We start from the raw sequence: 14,550 nt of genomic DNA, 5'->3' as shown, positions 1-14,550 counted from the left end.
AGTCTGGGTTTGTGGTTAAAGCGTACATGGATTATAATTTTAAGAAGGGCTGATGCTGCGAGTCCACTATAGCTCCCCTGTAAAAGCAAGTAATGCCTAATTTAATATTTTTCAGATGCACATAACCATACTCCACTTGTGTGTGTTCACATTCTCGGAATAACATATGAAGCTCTAATAATGTAGAATTGGGCTAATTCATGTCATACACTACCATCTAAGTATTCAAGATTTGGAAACATTTAACTCTACTTAGGATGACATTGATGACCTATCCATTAAGTTTCCCCACCGTCAGTCCCTGTGGTAAAGGCCATAAAGAATGGAGGGATTCTTAGACATCATTTGGAAGTGACATCACATGGTGTTTACCATAGAGATTAAGGAAATCCCTAAAGCATCACACAGAAATGCATGACGTGCCCCTGAAACTCCACCCCTCCATACAGTAACCCAAGAATTTGCCACAATAGAGCTGGCAAGCCTACAAGTCTTGTGTACAGTTTGCTATAGTGACTGGAACTAGAAAGGATCTTCCTTTGGTCCAGGAATTTATAGACTATAATGCTTCCATTCATAGACTCTAGATCGACTTCGCTTTACTACGATTTTCATTACCTTGTGCCGTAGGTCTTTCAAGCTGCCTGACTTTTATTGGGTGCTGTGCACATCTTGGTTTTTTCTGTCCCACTGAAATAAACATCCAGTGTCTGATAGACAAGAAGAACTTCTGTTGCGATAGAGTGAGAATGTCAGAGATTGTGCACCTGTGCAAAGTATTATTTGAGTATTATGTGCAAAGTATTATGGACAGCACCTGTGCAAAGTATTATGGACAGCAGCTAGTATAGTGGGAATGGCATCTGATCATGCTGGTATTAGCTGGGAGGGATTGATGTCTGGATGCCTTGAAGCATTTTAGTCTGCCAACATGTTTTGTGTTTGAGTTTTTGGTTCTTCATTTCTGCCTGCACTAAAACTAATGGTCAGGGATGCTGGGGGTTGTGTAAGCCATACTGGCTCAGTGTATGTTGCACTAATGTAATAAAAGACATTTATAGAACGCAGGAATAATGCTGCAGCATAAGCTGCTGAGACCATTGCTCACGTACAAGGCTCTAACCATTTTTCTTAACTTTTCAAAAATATCACAGCTCTGTCCAATACATGGGACATTTTGTTCAAGCCCCGGGTGGTTGATAGACAAGTCCATATTTGGCCTCAAAGCATTACTTACGCCCCACTGCTGTGAATGGTGAAACTGTATAGCATGGATTCAGAAAGACTATAGGTGGCAGCAGGTGTTCCATTACTCACTGTCTGGTAAGCCTATTCTTGAGTCCTTCTTCCCCTGCTGTCTAGCACAATGCAACATACTGTGCCAACAGCCTCTGATACTGCATATCTTTATGGCATTATGGTACTGCAGGCAACATTCTAGTAGAGATTTCAAAAACCTCCTTCAAAATGTGTATGAAGAAGTTTTTATTTAAAATCTTCTACAGCTTTCACAGAATTCTTATAAGTAGCACATGACAGATGAAGAGCTAATGGGCTGTTGCCCCACTGGTTATGTCTTGACTTCACAGGCTGTTAATGATTACAATTTATCCTCACGCCCTTCCACCGGAAATAGGTATTGTTTACATAACAAAGCAGGCATAATGAAGGAGGCAAGGAAAAGGTGGTATCCCCAGTCTAGTTACAGTTGAAATGTTTTGCTAGGCATAAAGGCCAAAACAATCTATAACCAATGTATAACCAATGATGAATGTAATTTTGCTGTGTTGAATTCTATAAAAACTGAAATGGAAACTATCAAGACGTTAGAAGAGTATGCGTAACAACCTAATACAAACATAGCTTTTAAAGGTTTTCTTGGAGCAGGTCATTTTCTTGCTGTCTTCTGCTTGTGGCCTTAAGCTAGAGAGCTTTTGGTCACGGTGAAGAGACCTCTTGAAGATGCCAAGGACACATTCTTTGCAAGCTTTCAATGAATACTTATAGAGAAGAAAAAAACATTTTGAGACACATAAAGTATAATCAATTGGATATTTTTATAAGGACAGAGGAAGATGTATAGAAGTGGTAGATAGAGGACCATTCATCTCTTCTAAGGCATGCTATACAGTTTCTTCAGCAGTATCTGTTGAAGGAGGGCATGCTGTGCGGCTAGAAAAGATTATCACTCATAATAAGGTACCAGGGTATACCTTCAGTGGAATGTGTTGACTCTCTTCAGGGATTGTGAAGACAGCCTAGAAATGCTATATCTATTGTAAGGGTACTTCTGAAATGGTTTCATTAATCACCTGCTGGTGCTGCAATAGAAATCAGCAGTAAGCAGTGATTGTAAGTCACAGGACTGATGAGACCTTTAGATGGCAAGTAGTTGCTGTTTCACCTGGGTTGAAGTATCTCACCTGTACCAAATCATTCTGCACTAATTAAGTTAGTGAATATTCTCTTTTGCTCTTTTATCTGCTGGGGTGGTGGGGAGAGAGGCAACCCAAGTATAAGTTAATACAACTTCATTGAGAATCTGATGATAAGGAATGTAGCTATACCTCAAATCATCTCTAGGGCAAAAAGATGCTATCAAATATTCTGCTGAGGTCAAGCAACAACAGTAACATTCTTGTTACCTTTTCTTCTTGGTGGTGGAAAGTGCCATCAAGTCTCAGCTGACTTTTGATGACTGTAAGGTTTTTGAGGCAAGAGATGAACAGAGATGGTTTGCCATTGTCTGTCTCTGTGAAACAACCTTTGTCTTCCTAGGTGGTCTCCCATCCAACCTGGCTTAGCTTCCAAGATCTAATGAAATCAGGCTAGCCAGGGCCATCCAGTTCAGGGTACCTTTTCTTTATAGTTACCCATAAAAAGTGGTGGTGTTATAGAGATCTTGATTCTACAAACTGATTGTCCAGGTTATTAACCCATTCCAGTCCTTTTTGGCACTACCAAACGCATCTCTACCAAGAAACCTAGTTCAGGAAGTTTGGAAACCTGCCCCCACCCGCTTGCAGAATAAACATGTTTACATATGTAAATTAGAGATCTTTATACTAACATTTTGATTGGTAAACAGCAATTTATACAACCAATCCCCCAATGTACTCCAATCCCTAGTATATGTTCATTTTTACCCATGTCCCTTATATAAGGACATTAAACCCAAGTCCATTAAACCCAAATCCAAATTTTACCATTTTGTTTTTGCCTATTCCTAATCTCAAAGAATATTTGAACTGAGCATTCAATAGCTCATTCAGGGACAGAGTAACACATGCGCCATGGTTTCCAGTTTGATTTAGTTTGCTTAGTTTGCCCCACTTTCCCCTTTAAGGGGACCACTGGCTTACAGCATTCTCTCCTCTCCATTTTATCTTCTTAACTACTATATGAGGTATATTAGACAGAGTATATAAGTGATCAAATGTCATTAAACAAGCTTCTCTGACAAGTGGAGATTTGAACATGGATCTCCCAGATCCTAGTGACACTTCACCATGCTGACTCTTTCTATGCACAAATAACACTACAATCATGAAATGATCAACGTGTGCGCTCATCCATAGCTTAGGCACTTAGAAAGTCATTGTTTCTCATTTTTGTTATATACAGTGGTTAAAAAATAACTACATAAATAGCAGTAGAAGGACTAATGTAATGGCTGTATCTATGATGAATGGTGAAAATCGCGCTGTTATAATTGGAAAGTATCTCTGAAATATGATCTTTAATAACACTTTCTAATATTAAAAGTTTTCATTTAGGTGTTTCTGCATTTCTCTTTAAAGATTTTTTTTTTGTTCTTAAACAGGGTTATTTTATGAACTGAGAGAAAGTGCTTTCATGAGAAAATAGTAAGGAGAAATTGGTTTAGCACTATGAGGAAATGGAGTTCTGGTGCTGAAAATACCTTGTGTGGCCACAAGAACTGCAGAAAACATTAAATACATTTGTTTAGGAGAGCAAAAGGATAGTGAAGACTATTTTAGATTTTTGTTTCTTTATGAAATAAATGCATACTTTACAGCCTGGATTTGATGGGGCTGTATCAGTCCTGGAAATCATCCCTGACATAAGATTATATGAATGAGTAGTTAAAAAAAATCTGGACCATTTTCCACAGAACATTCCAGGATCAACCAAGATTCAAATTCTCTTCAGTACCTTTTCCTTATATTCCTAATAATGCTACATTGGGTGATGAATAAATCTCTGTACCAGGCTCAATCAAAATACCCTGAATTCATTATGAATGTCATACTAGGTTGCAAAAACTCTAAAGAATATATGTTCCACTGTGAAGATTATAAATGACCTTCTTACATTAAAATGCTTTGTCTATCCATCTACCTGCATCCTAAAGCACTTAATCATAGAACAGCTTTCAACGCAACTGATTATTGTATACTTTTTTAAACACTCAGGGGATTCTCCCAAGTTGCCTAGTTCTATTTCAAGATAGTTTCATTCATAACCTACCTCACTAAACAACCACATATATCAATAGGTGGCCATTGTTCTCCTGAAAAAAATAATCAATAAGCCCTGTGGGAATAGGGAGGGATACACATCCAATAAATAAATAAATAAAATTTTATTGTCTTCTGATGTATATCTAGCTATGTTTAATATTCATATGTAGACTTAATTGGATTATTCATTGTCAAGTATGGATATGTGAGTATACAAGGATGGCAGTTAATTTAGCTTTAGCTGAAAAATCTGCTATTTTACTTCAACTTCTGGAATAATGTGTTGCATATATACAATTGATGCATAGATATACGCTACAAATGGCATTAACATCCCCACAAATCACCTGTTCTTACAGATAGAGCAACAGTAGTTTGTATATATTAAAAGCTTAGAACCATGTTAAAACACCACTCTAAAAGGCTTCTTCTGACATGTTTATGAGAAAATAAAGATATAAGGAAAAATGTTTGTGTGATAGAACCAAAAATGTTGCAAAGCACAATTGCACTAATGTGATAAATAATCCTCTTTTTATATGTAACTTTAAAAAATGCATGTATAAAAAGATTATATGCTACAGTAGTGCAGCTGTGTTTTTTAGTATTTGTAGTTCTATCTAGCTTTAAACTGCCTTTCATCGGTATTTGGGGAAATGCATATATCATTATGTGTGAAAATGTCACTGTTACCCCATGTGGCTGCATGAATAGAAGGAGAAATGCTCCTGTGACTGGAGGAGTAATGTAATGACTGGATAAAGAAAGTCACAGCCTTCAGTTTGCAAGAACTGAGCAAGGCTGTTCATGATATGATCAGAAGCACTAACAGATTAATATATCCATTTCCATGTAGCGCTACAAAAGATACAATCAATAGTACTGCAAAATGGAGCTTGGGACAGATAGAGGAGTTTCTTTATAAACCTGATTTGGGGGGAGGGGGATTTCTCTATAAACCCATTGTTGCAGCAAAATCTGAAACCTAAAAAACAAAATTACAAATATTAAAATTTACAAACTACTCAATAAATGAAAACATACATCGACAGAGTAAAATTCCTCCAAATAACAGATTTTATGATAATATGAAAATGTAGCATTGGATTATCTCCTTTCTCAGATTAATTTGAATGGTCATGTGAATAAAAATTGTGCAGACACCCCAAAGGAGTTTGAATCCATTCTCATAGTTTCATCATCATCATTGATGCATCATTTGTACTTAGCTCAGTTTTCCTTTGTGCATCTACCATGTTTGGTTTGCCTAGCTTGGCCCCTTCAGTGGAAGTGTTGTCAGAAATGATTGTGCATAAAATGACTAGTTCATTATTTTGAAATCCTCATTACGATACAACAGGGACCTTGATAAAAGAGAAGGGTGCAAGTTCCACTTTTTTAAAGGAAATAACTGAGTGGGTTAAGGTCTTAAAGTTCAACATGTGGAAAGATGACTGTCAAAACTTACTACACTGGATGTATGGCAAGCTACCGAACATACAGCTGACAACTTGGAAGCAGCTGAATTCATCAAATCTTTTGCGCTATATTTTGAACAGCAATATAAAGTGGACCAGCTGGATAAAGGTCCTCCAGCCCAGCAACCTTTCTCACAGCAAAGTTATATGCTTCATGAAATCTAGAAGCACTAAAATAAACACAATAATTTTTCCTTATTGTTTGCCATCCCACAACTGGGAGTCATAGGCATAACACACCATTTACCTATTGGGACTAAATAGACCTATCCTCCATTAATCCAATCAATTTTTTTCTTAAAGCTGTCATACTCAATGGCCAACATATTTTAGGGTAATACATAAAGATATAGAATGTATTAAATAATGCACCGCATGTATGTATCTATATAGTTTATATATATATTCTGTTGTAATGTGGAATATTTTACCAATCATTTTATGAAGACTTCCCTAATTTTTTTTGTGGGTGAGATAATTGTTATACCTGAATTATTTGTGGACATGAGACTATCATATATGATGCACATCATGAAATTCCAAGGTCTCAAACAGAACTCTTTACATCAGCTACTTCCTATTTTGTTTACGTGAAGATGTTTGGACCTAGAAATTTCTTCATGCAAAGCAGAGAATGTACCATCAAACCATGGCCATTTCTGTTTTATATTTAGGTTCCATTTTAAAACAATCTTGAAACATTTTACCTTAGGTTATGACTCTGACTCCCATTCTACTGTGGCTTAAACTGCCATCAATATGTCTAATTCTCAGATTTTCAAACCTGTGAATCAGGGGATGTAGAGGTAAAACAAATATTTCAGCAAATTGGGGGGGGGGGTTGCAGAAAAATCTGAATAGTTTTTTTAATGAGGAGGTTAAATTCCATCCAAAGGGAAGCATGGTCTGTGCATTCACAGATAACAAATCTCCACTGTCCATAGTAGACATGTGAATAAAAGATAGAGAGGAACCATTGCCTCTTCCTCCAGGTAGATAGAGGAAGAGATAGTACCCCAGGTGGCCAGGTGAAGATGTACAGCTGAAGCCACAACTGCTACCACCCCACTGTAGGCAGGGGAGAAGGAAGAAGAGCCACTGCTACCCCTGCCCACAGAGCATCAGGAAGGGAGAGGAAATGGATGGGCAGAAAGCAAGGGAGCACGAAGGAGGATGTTCAGAGCAACAGGAGTGGTAGGGGATGGGTGGGAGGCCAGAGTGCCAGGGAAGGGCATTGGCAGCTAGAGCAGCAAGGGAGCAGGCAGATCAGCAGAGAGAGGGATAGCTGAGGGCAGGTGGATGAGTGGGCAGAATTGTTGGAAGGAATGGTTGAAAGCATAGTGGAGAAAGGTGTGTGTAAGATTCTCCTTCTGTCATGAGTTCCTTACAGGTCCTTGTTGGATCCAAAGGTTTAGTAGCAAGTGAGCTGTGGAGAGGATAGGATTCTCCCATGCATCTCATGTGTCACCATTGTTAAATCTAATTCTCAAAATAGACTGAAATTTGGATCCTGAATTTCAGAGATGGGGCCATGAATGACATATCTTTCTACAAACCTGAGAAAACCTCCAAGTTTGCAGAGAAACCTGAAATCTAAATAGTAGATGGGAAGTTAACCCCCTCCAGCAGCATTGTACCTTTAAGAAATAGTCGCTATTGCGAGAATTTTCTTATAAAAAAAATGTCATTTATACCCTGTGTTTCTCCCCAGTAGGGGCTAAAAGCAATTTACATTGTTCTCCTTTTCTTGCTTTTATCCTCACAGCCACTCTGTGAAGTAAATTATGCTGAGAGTGTGTGACTGGTTCAAGGTCACCCAGCAAGCTCTCCATGGTAGAGTGACATTTGAACCTGGATCTCCCCTAACACTAGGAGTTCACTACAATATGAAAGAAGACAGTGTGGTCGTGCATTCTTCAGGGGAAGCTGAACAAATCAAAGAAGTCCTAGTTTTATTTTAAGACTAAACAATTGTATTTAGGCACTGGCTTCATCAAAACCATTGTACTTTACAATGTTAGACATAGCATGTGGATAAAAGAACATTTATATTGCTCCAGATTGCTACAGTTGTTCCTGCCTTTTTTAGGCTCCATGCTGCCATGCGAAACAAAATGGCGGGCACAACTGTAGAAAAGCTAAAGTGTTGCTGATAGCTGTCCAGAGTACTATAAATGCTCTTTTATCAAAGTGCTACGTTGAACATTGTAAAGGATAATAGTTTTGATGAAGCTGGCACTTAAATATTATTCTTTATTCTTAAAAGAGAACTGGAAGGTGTGGGGAGAAAAGCACTAGGACTTCTGCAGAGCATTCCTCCACAAAAAAGGGTCCTAGAAGATGTGGAATATTAATTCATACATCTCCTGTCATCCTTTTGTGGAAAAAGGTATACCCAGGCTGCTAGGCATCCATGATGCTATTGCCAGCCTTCAATCTTGGTTTCTATCAGTAAATGACAAGGGAGAGAAGAAATGATTCTTGCCAGGCCTGTTTTGGCCTCCAAGTCCACCCCATTCTTCTACAGCTTGGCTCTGAAAGGAGGACTCCTTTAGGCCAGGTCTGGCAGCAACCATTTTCTGACTTGTTTCTATGTGACAACAGCTACTACGCCTGGTTGACTTAACTATCAAACAATTTATTTGACACATTCAGGCAGTGGCTTCTGGATGATGTGATGCCCTGCTACTCACTTGCATGAGTTGGCTGGGTTCAATGAGAATCATTGCACAATTCACCTTGCTGCAGCAGGAGGGGGGAAGGAAGGGAAACTGAGAACCAGTCTGGTGTAGTGGTTTGAGTGTCACACTACGACAGTGGTGGCGAACCTATGCCACAGGTGCCAGAGCTCTTTCTGTGTGGGGGGGTGGGGGGTGGAAAATCATACACACACCCACACACACATCTAGGCTGGCCTGGACACGATCCTTTATCTGGGAGTAAGCTCAGTTGCTGGCAATGGGGCTTGCTTCTGAGTAAACCCTCCTAGGGTCATGATTCACCCATTCAAAGTGTTGCACGGTTGCTTCACCAAGCTTACTCCCGAGTAATGCGCACCTTGGAGCCAACCGTTTTTTCTAAACTAAAACCTCAGTTTCAGGTTAAATTGCCATGTTGGCACTTTGCGATAAATAAGTGGGTTTTGGGTTGCAATTTGGGCACTCGGTCTCGAAAAGGTTCGCCATCACTGCATTAGGACCTTGGAGGCCCAGGTTTGAAATGGGTGTCTTCTTCCTATTAACTGGTTGTTCTGAATGTATTTATCTTACAGAAAATGTGAATGACCTATTCATAGTTGGTTTTATTAGTTTGTTAATGAATCCCTGAAAAGACCACTGAAATAAACTTTGCAGGGTATCTTAGCTACTTATCTGATGAAGAGGGCTTTGACTCTCAAAAGCATACACCCAAAAATCTCGTTGGGTTCTAAATTGCTACTGGATTTGAATCTTGTGCTCTCTTAACTTCTTGTTTATTACAAACAAATGTACAACTCTACTCACCACTGTTATGCAACAAGGGATTAATGGATGTATGAATGCCACTGATTTTTTTTATTTTTTAAAGACTTGAGTCTGCAGCTGTCACTAAGCTCCTCTTCAAATGATATATTTATTATGAGAGAAATAGGAGGGGGTGCTTCCACAAGACTTTGAAAGCAATATGCCTGGCTAGGGGAACAGTCTTACACTAAATGGATAGCCTGCCTGTGTGGGTTTGACTGAGATTACTGTAGTGCCAGCGTGCCTGACTTACCAAGTGCCGCCTTTAATCTTAAAGTATTGGATTTCACTGTTACTGAAATGAAAAACCACTAAGTTCAGTGGCCACTTTAAATTGTCACCGTCGTCACAAAAGTCTTGTCAATCTTGGCTTAAAAATAAAGCCAGCGTATCAGGTTTGCTGAAACGAGATACCTTAGCTTTACAGAGTAATGGGCATTAGTTAATAGATATTAGCTTCAGTAAACAAATAAGGGAGCAATCCTAAACTGGCCTACTTAGAAGTAAGTTCTATTTTATTCAATGGGGTTTTCTCCCAAGAAGATGGATTTAGCAAGTCTTAACTCTGTTTAAGACTGCACTGCAAATGTGCTGCTTCAAACTTGTTATTGTGATATCAAAATACAGTCAACAATTAATAGAGAAATACTATGTATAAATTCTTGTAGCTTCTAGATCATCCATCAAGCAGTTACTGCCTAGTACAGAAATGCTGGGGGGGGGGACCTGTAACACATAGTGGTAAGTGGCAGTCCTGCTGTCAAAGCTCTGGGCATGGCCTGAGTTCAATCCTGACAGAAATCAGTTTCAAATACCTGGCTCAAGGTTGACTCAGCCTTCTAAGATCAGTAAAATTAATACCCAGTTTGCTGGGGGTAAAGGGTAGACAACTGGGGAAAACTGTGGGGAACTACCCAGTCAACACAGTCTGCCTAGTAAAAGCTGTGATGTAACATCACCCAATGGGTCAGTAATGAACAATGCTTGCACAGAGAATACCTTTACCTTTATCTTTACAAAAATGGTAGGTTACCTTGAATAACTTCTAAAGGGGAATGGAATTAAATCTTAAGTTTTCCAAGTTAAAATACTTTTTAACATCAAAGTGAGAAGTTGAGCCGAATGCCATGGTGCTAATTATCTGATCATGAACACCTAGGCAAAATTTAAATTTGATGTGTATTGGGGCAGTGGGGAAGAAAGTGACAAGGATTTCTCTTTGACCCCATGATTCTAAATAGCTTGATAACAAGGCCAATCTGAATACCTTGAAAGTAAAGCCAATTAATTTGAATAGAACTTGCTTCTATGACATGGACTTGGGATTTTAATCTTAGAGAATCGTGAAAGAGTTTCTTATTTATTCATTTATTTATTCAAGATACTAGTCACTGAATTCAATTTTCATTAATGGTAGGGTAAATTTCCCCCTGTGTACCTTATTACCAATATGAATAAATTACCACATGTTTTTGTGTCTTGGTAAGGAAGCCATTTGCTATGGCATAGAAGTAATACAATGGAATGGCAAAGTGAAATTATGAGAAGCGTTCATTCCATGCTAGTATAGAATGACTCTGCCTGCTTATTTCAGCTGTCCTTCAGCCATGTCTGTCAAGTCGGTGACAGAGGCTATTTCTGTGTTTGCCAAGATGACTGTGTGAGCTTTCAGTCCTCACTTACTAAAAAAAAAAGCATCTCCACCTAATGTGAGTTTTTAAGTACATGTTTGCAAGTATTTGTTCAATCAGTGGAAGGCAGATTGCATGCATATGACCCATTTCCATGTATGTATTCCATGATGCATTATTTCACTAGATCTTGAAGGAAACTCTGGAACATGGAAGTGGATATTATACACATAACACCAAATATAGGACTCTATTTTTTAAAGGCGGTGAAGAAACATACTCATGTTTTATACTCTCTACTTTTATATTCATTTCGCTCAAGTATCTTAAAGTGTTTTCTTAGCTGCTCCTTGAAATGATGAGTTTACAGATAAAAGAAATTATAGAAGTTTGGGAGTGGCTACTTCTGCTGATTTCAAAAGTGCAGTGTTAAGCACATGTAATCAGTTCCTTTTAAATGTGTAATAATGTATTAAGAATTAGATTTTTCTGCTATTTAAAATGCTCATTTAGGTCAGAGGTAACAAAGTTATATTCTTGCATAATTTACTGAAGGTTTCCCTAATTCTAAATAACTTTCTCCAACCCATGAATAATTTTATAAATTTTTATCAGGTCTTCCTTAGTCTGGGCAATTTGTTTGTGTGTAGGAGGAAAATAAACCAAGAAGACTCAACTCTTTATCCTTTCCTCATAGAAAACAGTTTTCCAACACCTTGGTTGCCTTCTTCTGCACTTTTTCCAGCTCTGCAATATATATATATATATTTGAGATAGGGTGACCAGAAATATGCATGGTATTCCAGATGAGGCTGTGCTATGTATGTATACAAGGGCATTACAATGTTGGCCATTTTATTTTCAGTCTTTTCCCCAGCATAGGAATTTGCCTTTTTCACCACTATAACTCCAAGACTCAGTCTCTGCCAATGCAAACTCCATCATCATATATTTTAAGTTGGACTTTTTTGTTCCTGTCTGTATTACATGATATGTGCTCCTTGAATTTTGAGGGATCCTCTTGAAGCTATTCATAATCCACTTTTGGTTTTGCCATCCTGAGTAATTTGCTATCATCCACAAACTTGGTCATTACACTTCTCACTCCTGAAACTGGTGAGGAAGGATTTCCTTTTCGCAGAAGTTTTGCTGATTTTTCCTCAGCAGGCTTTGTTGCTCTGTGTGCTTTTTAATGCTGTTTTAATCATAATGCTGTATTTAATACTGTCTTTCTACTAATTGACCCAGAACACACATTAGATTAAGTTGACTGTAGTTTTCTGTACCTCTTCTTCTAGAAAAGTTACCTGATTATATTCAATAGAGAACCAGATTTTATGCAACTGGAAAATCATACTTATTATTGATATTTGGCTCAAACATTTTCTTTTAATACTGTTACTCAAAAGAAACACAGCCCTAAATGTAAAAGGATCTCCCTAAAAATGCTGGACCATAATCAAATTCTGTATGATCTGACTTTTAGAGACACAATTTGACTGGAATTAACCAGGCTTGGCTGAGAGGTCAGCTTAAAGTGGTATACAAATTAATAAATAAAATAAATATTAGGACATTAGCTGTTTGATGTATTTTGTCATTATATTTAAAGCTTTGTTTGAAATATAGTGTATATAGTGTAATTTGTTAGAAGCATTCAGGATAGGGAGGATACAAATATGAATTAATATGTATGCTTTCTGGGTATTTTTTATCACTAACAGATTGTTTAAAATATCTCTCTACAGCAGTAAGGAAGCTCTCAGCAGGAGTCAGTATTCTGTTTAAGGTGCCATAAAGTTGGTTAACCATTGAGCTTAGCTACTGTGAGCAGGCTTACTTTACTGTGTATTATTTGGTGCCATTAATCTTTATGACACTAGTTTGTTCCACTGAGGAGAAGTTACGTTCTTTTTACAGACCTGAAAATTGAATATGACATTTGAAGCAATCACATTTCTCTTAAGAGCTTCTTACTGGGATAACATTAACGAGGAAAAAAAATTGCTGACTATTCTGAACAGAAATTTTATGTTGGTCAGTTGTGTGCAATTCAGTTGCCACAGTCCAGGTGTCCTGAAGGGATAGTCATTGTACACTTCTTACAACACATGACATTCCTTTCCTTCTTTTACTTAAATGGTATGACTTAATTAACCAAAACCATAAGCCTAACCACACTAATGAAATTATACATACACACAGGTGCACACACAGGAGAAGACTGGGAGGCAAAATACAAAAAACCCTCTCCTCCGCCCAAAAAGCCCCCTATTGGGCTCAGTGGACTTGTGCCACACAAAAAAAGATGACATAAGTCCATGTCCCAGGTGCCAGTGTCCCAGGAGACAAAGTCAAGGTGGAACCTGACTAAGGTCACCTCCACCCCCAGTCACACCTCCAAAATGCCCCCTCTATGCTTGTGGAGCCATTGAAGAAACCTATGGCAATTGCCTGTCAACAAATTTGCCTCTTCACCAGAGCTAGTGTCCCATGAGGGCAAATCTGGCAGTGTGGGGCCCCCGCTGTCTCCACAGCTGCTTTCAGCCCCCCTCCTCTGGATTGGGCCATAAGTGAGCCATGTTACAAAAGCATCAACTTTCTGGAAAAGGGACTCCAGCAAAGTGGCCTTTTAGTTCAGGTGACAATGTAGTATTTAATCTGGCAGCCAAAAAAAATGTAGCATCTGGAAATAGTCAGACCTTCTACACTGGGAGGCTTACTAGAGGTTCTAATCCACTAAAGGATAGAGAACATATTTTTTTTGTTGGCAGATCTGTTCTTCTGAAATCTAACTTTAATAGCTGCTTTATAGCCCATGCCAATGCTACTTTCTCATTCTCCATAGATAATAAAAAGCAGAAGTGAAACCTAGCTGTTCCAGTCTTTGATCAACTGACCTCTTCCAGTTACTCTGAAGTTTGCTCATAGTCTAAGGAGGAGTCTAGATCTATAATTTAATAGCTCCTAAATCATTCTTGAATCATTACATGTAAATCAAAAGGGCCTATAACAGGATGATTCCAAATTCTTCTGGAAACATATAAAGAGAACATCCCAGATCAGAGGAGTGAAGATATATATCAACACCTACTAGTAACTCCCACAAAAGAAAACCCTGATATTGACCAGAAATGCAATAGCATCCTGTACTATCTCATAGAAGAAAGGTGAAATTGAACAGGGAAATCATGGCTGTGTTTATGAGGTTCAAATCGTTCTTTTGGATCATGTAAAGATCCAATATTCAGCATCTTTCAAAACATAGACCACTTCAGATTCTTCTGCATAAAACATGAATTATCTCTCTCTTTACTTTGAATAAGTCAGACTAAATCATAGTTTGCACAAGACCACCTTATTTGGGGGATTAGACTGTACAACTGCCCTCGACCTCTTCTGAAATGTAAAAATATAAAAAAGGTCCTTGTCTAAGAATAAAATTGTCAGCAGA

At 38.3% G+C, this 14,550-nt stretch overlaps 1 protein-coding gene across 17 annotated transcripts in view; it reads left to right on the top strand.

Moving 5' to 3' along the window:
• The window catches only part of COL25A1 (collagen type XXV alpha 1 chain), a 312,924-nt gene that overhangs the window by 132,384 nt on the left and 165,990 nt on the right, over positions 1-14,550 (top strand). The gene's annotated exons all lie outside the window — the stretch shown is intronic.

The sequence above is a fragment of the Sphaerodactylus townsendi genome, linkage group LG10, assembly GCF_021028975.2.
Source record: "Sphaerodactylus townsendi isolate TG3544 linkage group LG10, MPM_Stown_v2.3, whole genome shotgun sequence".
NCBI lineage: Eukaryota > Metazoa > Chordata > Lepidosauria > Squamata > Sphaerodactylidae > Sphaerodactylus > Sphaerodactylus townsendi.
Note: the sequence above shows the minus strand (reverse complement) of the source record. Positions and strands in the feature narration are given on the sequence as shown.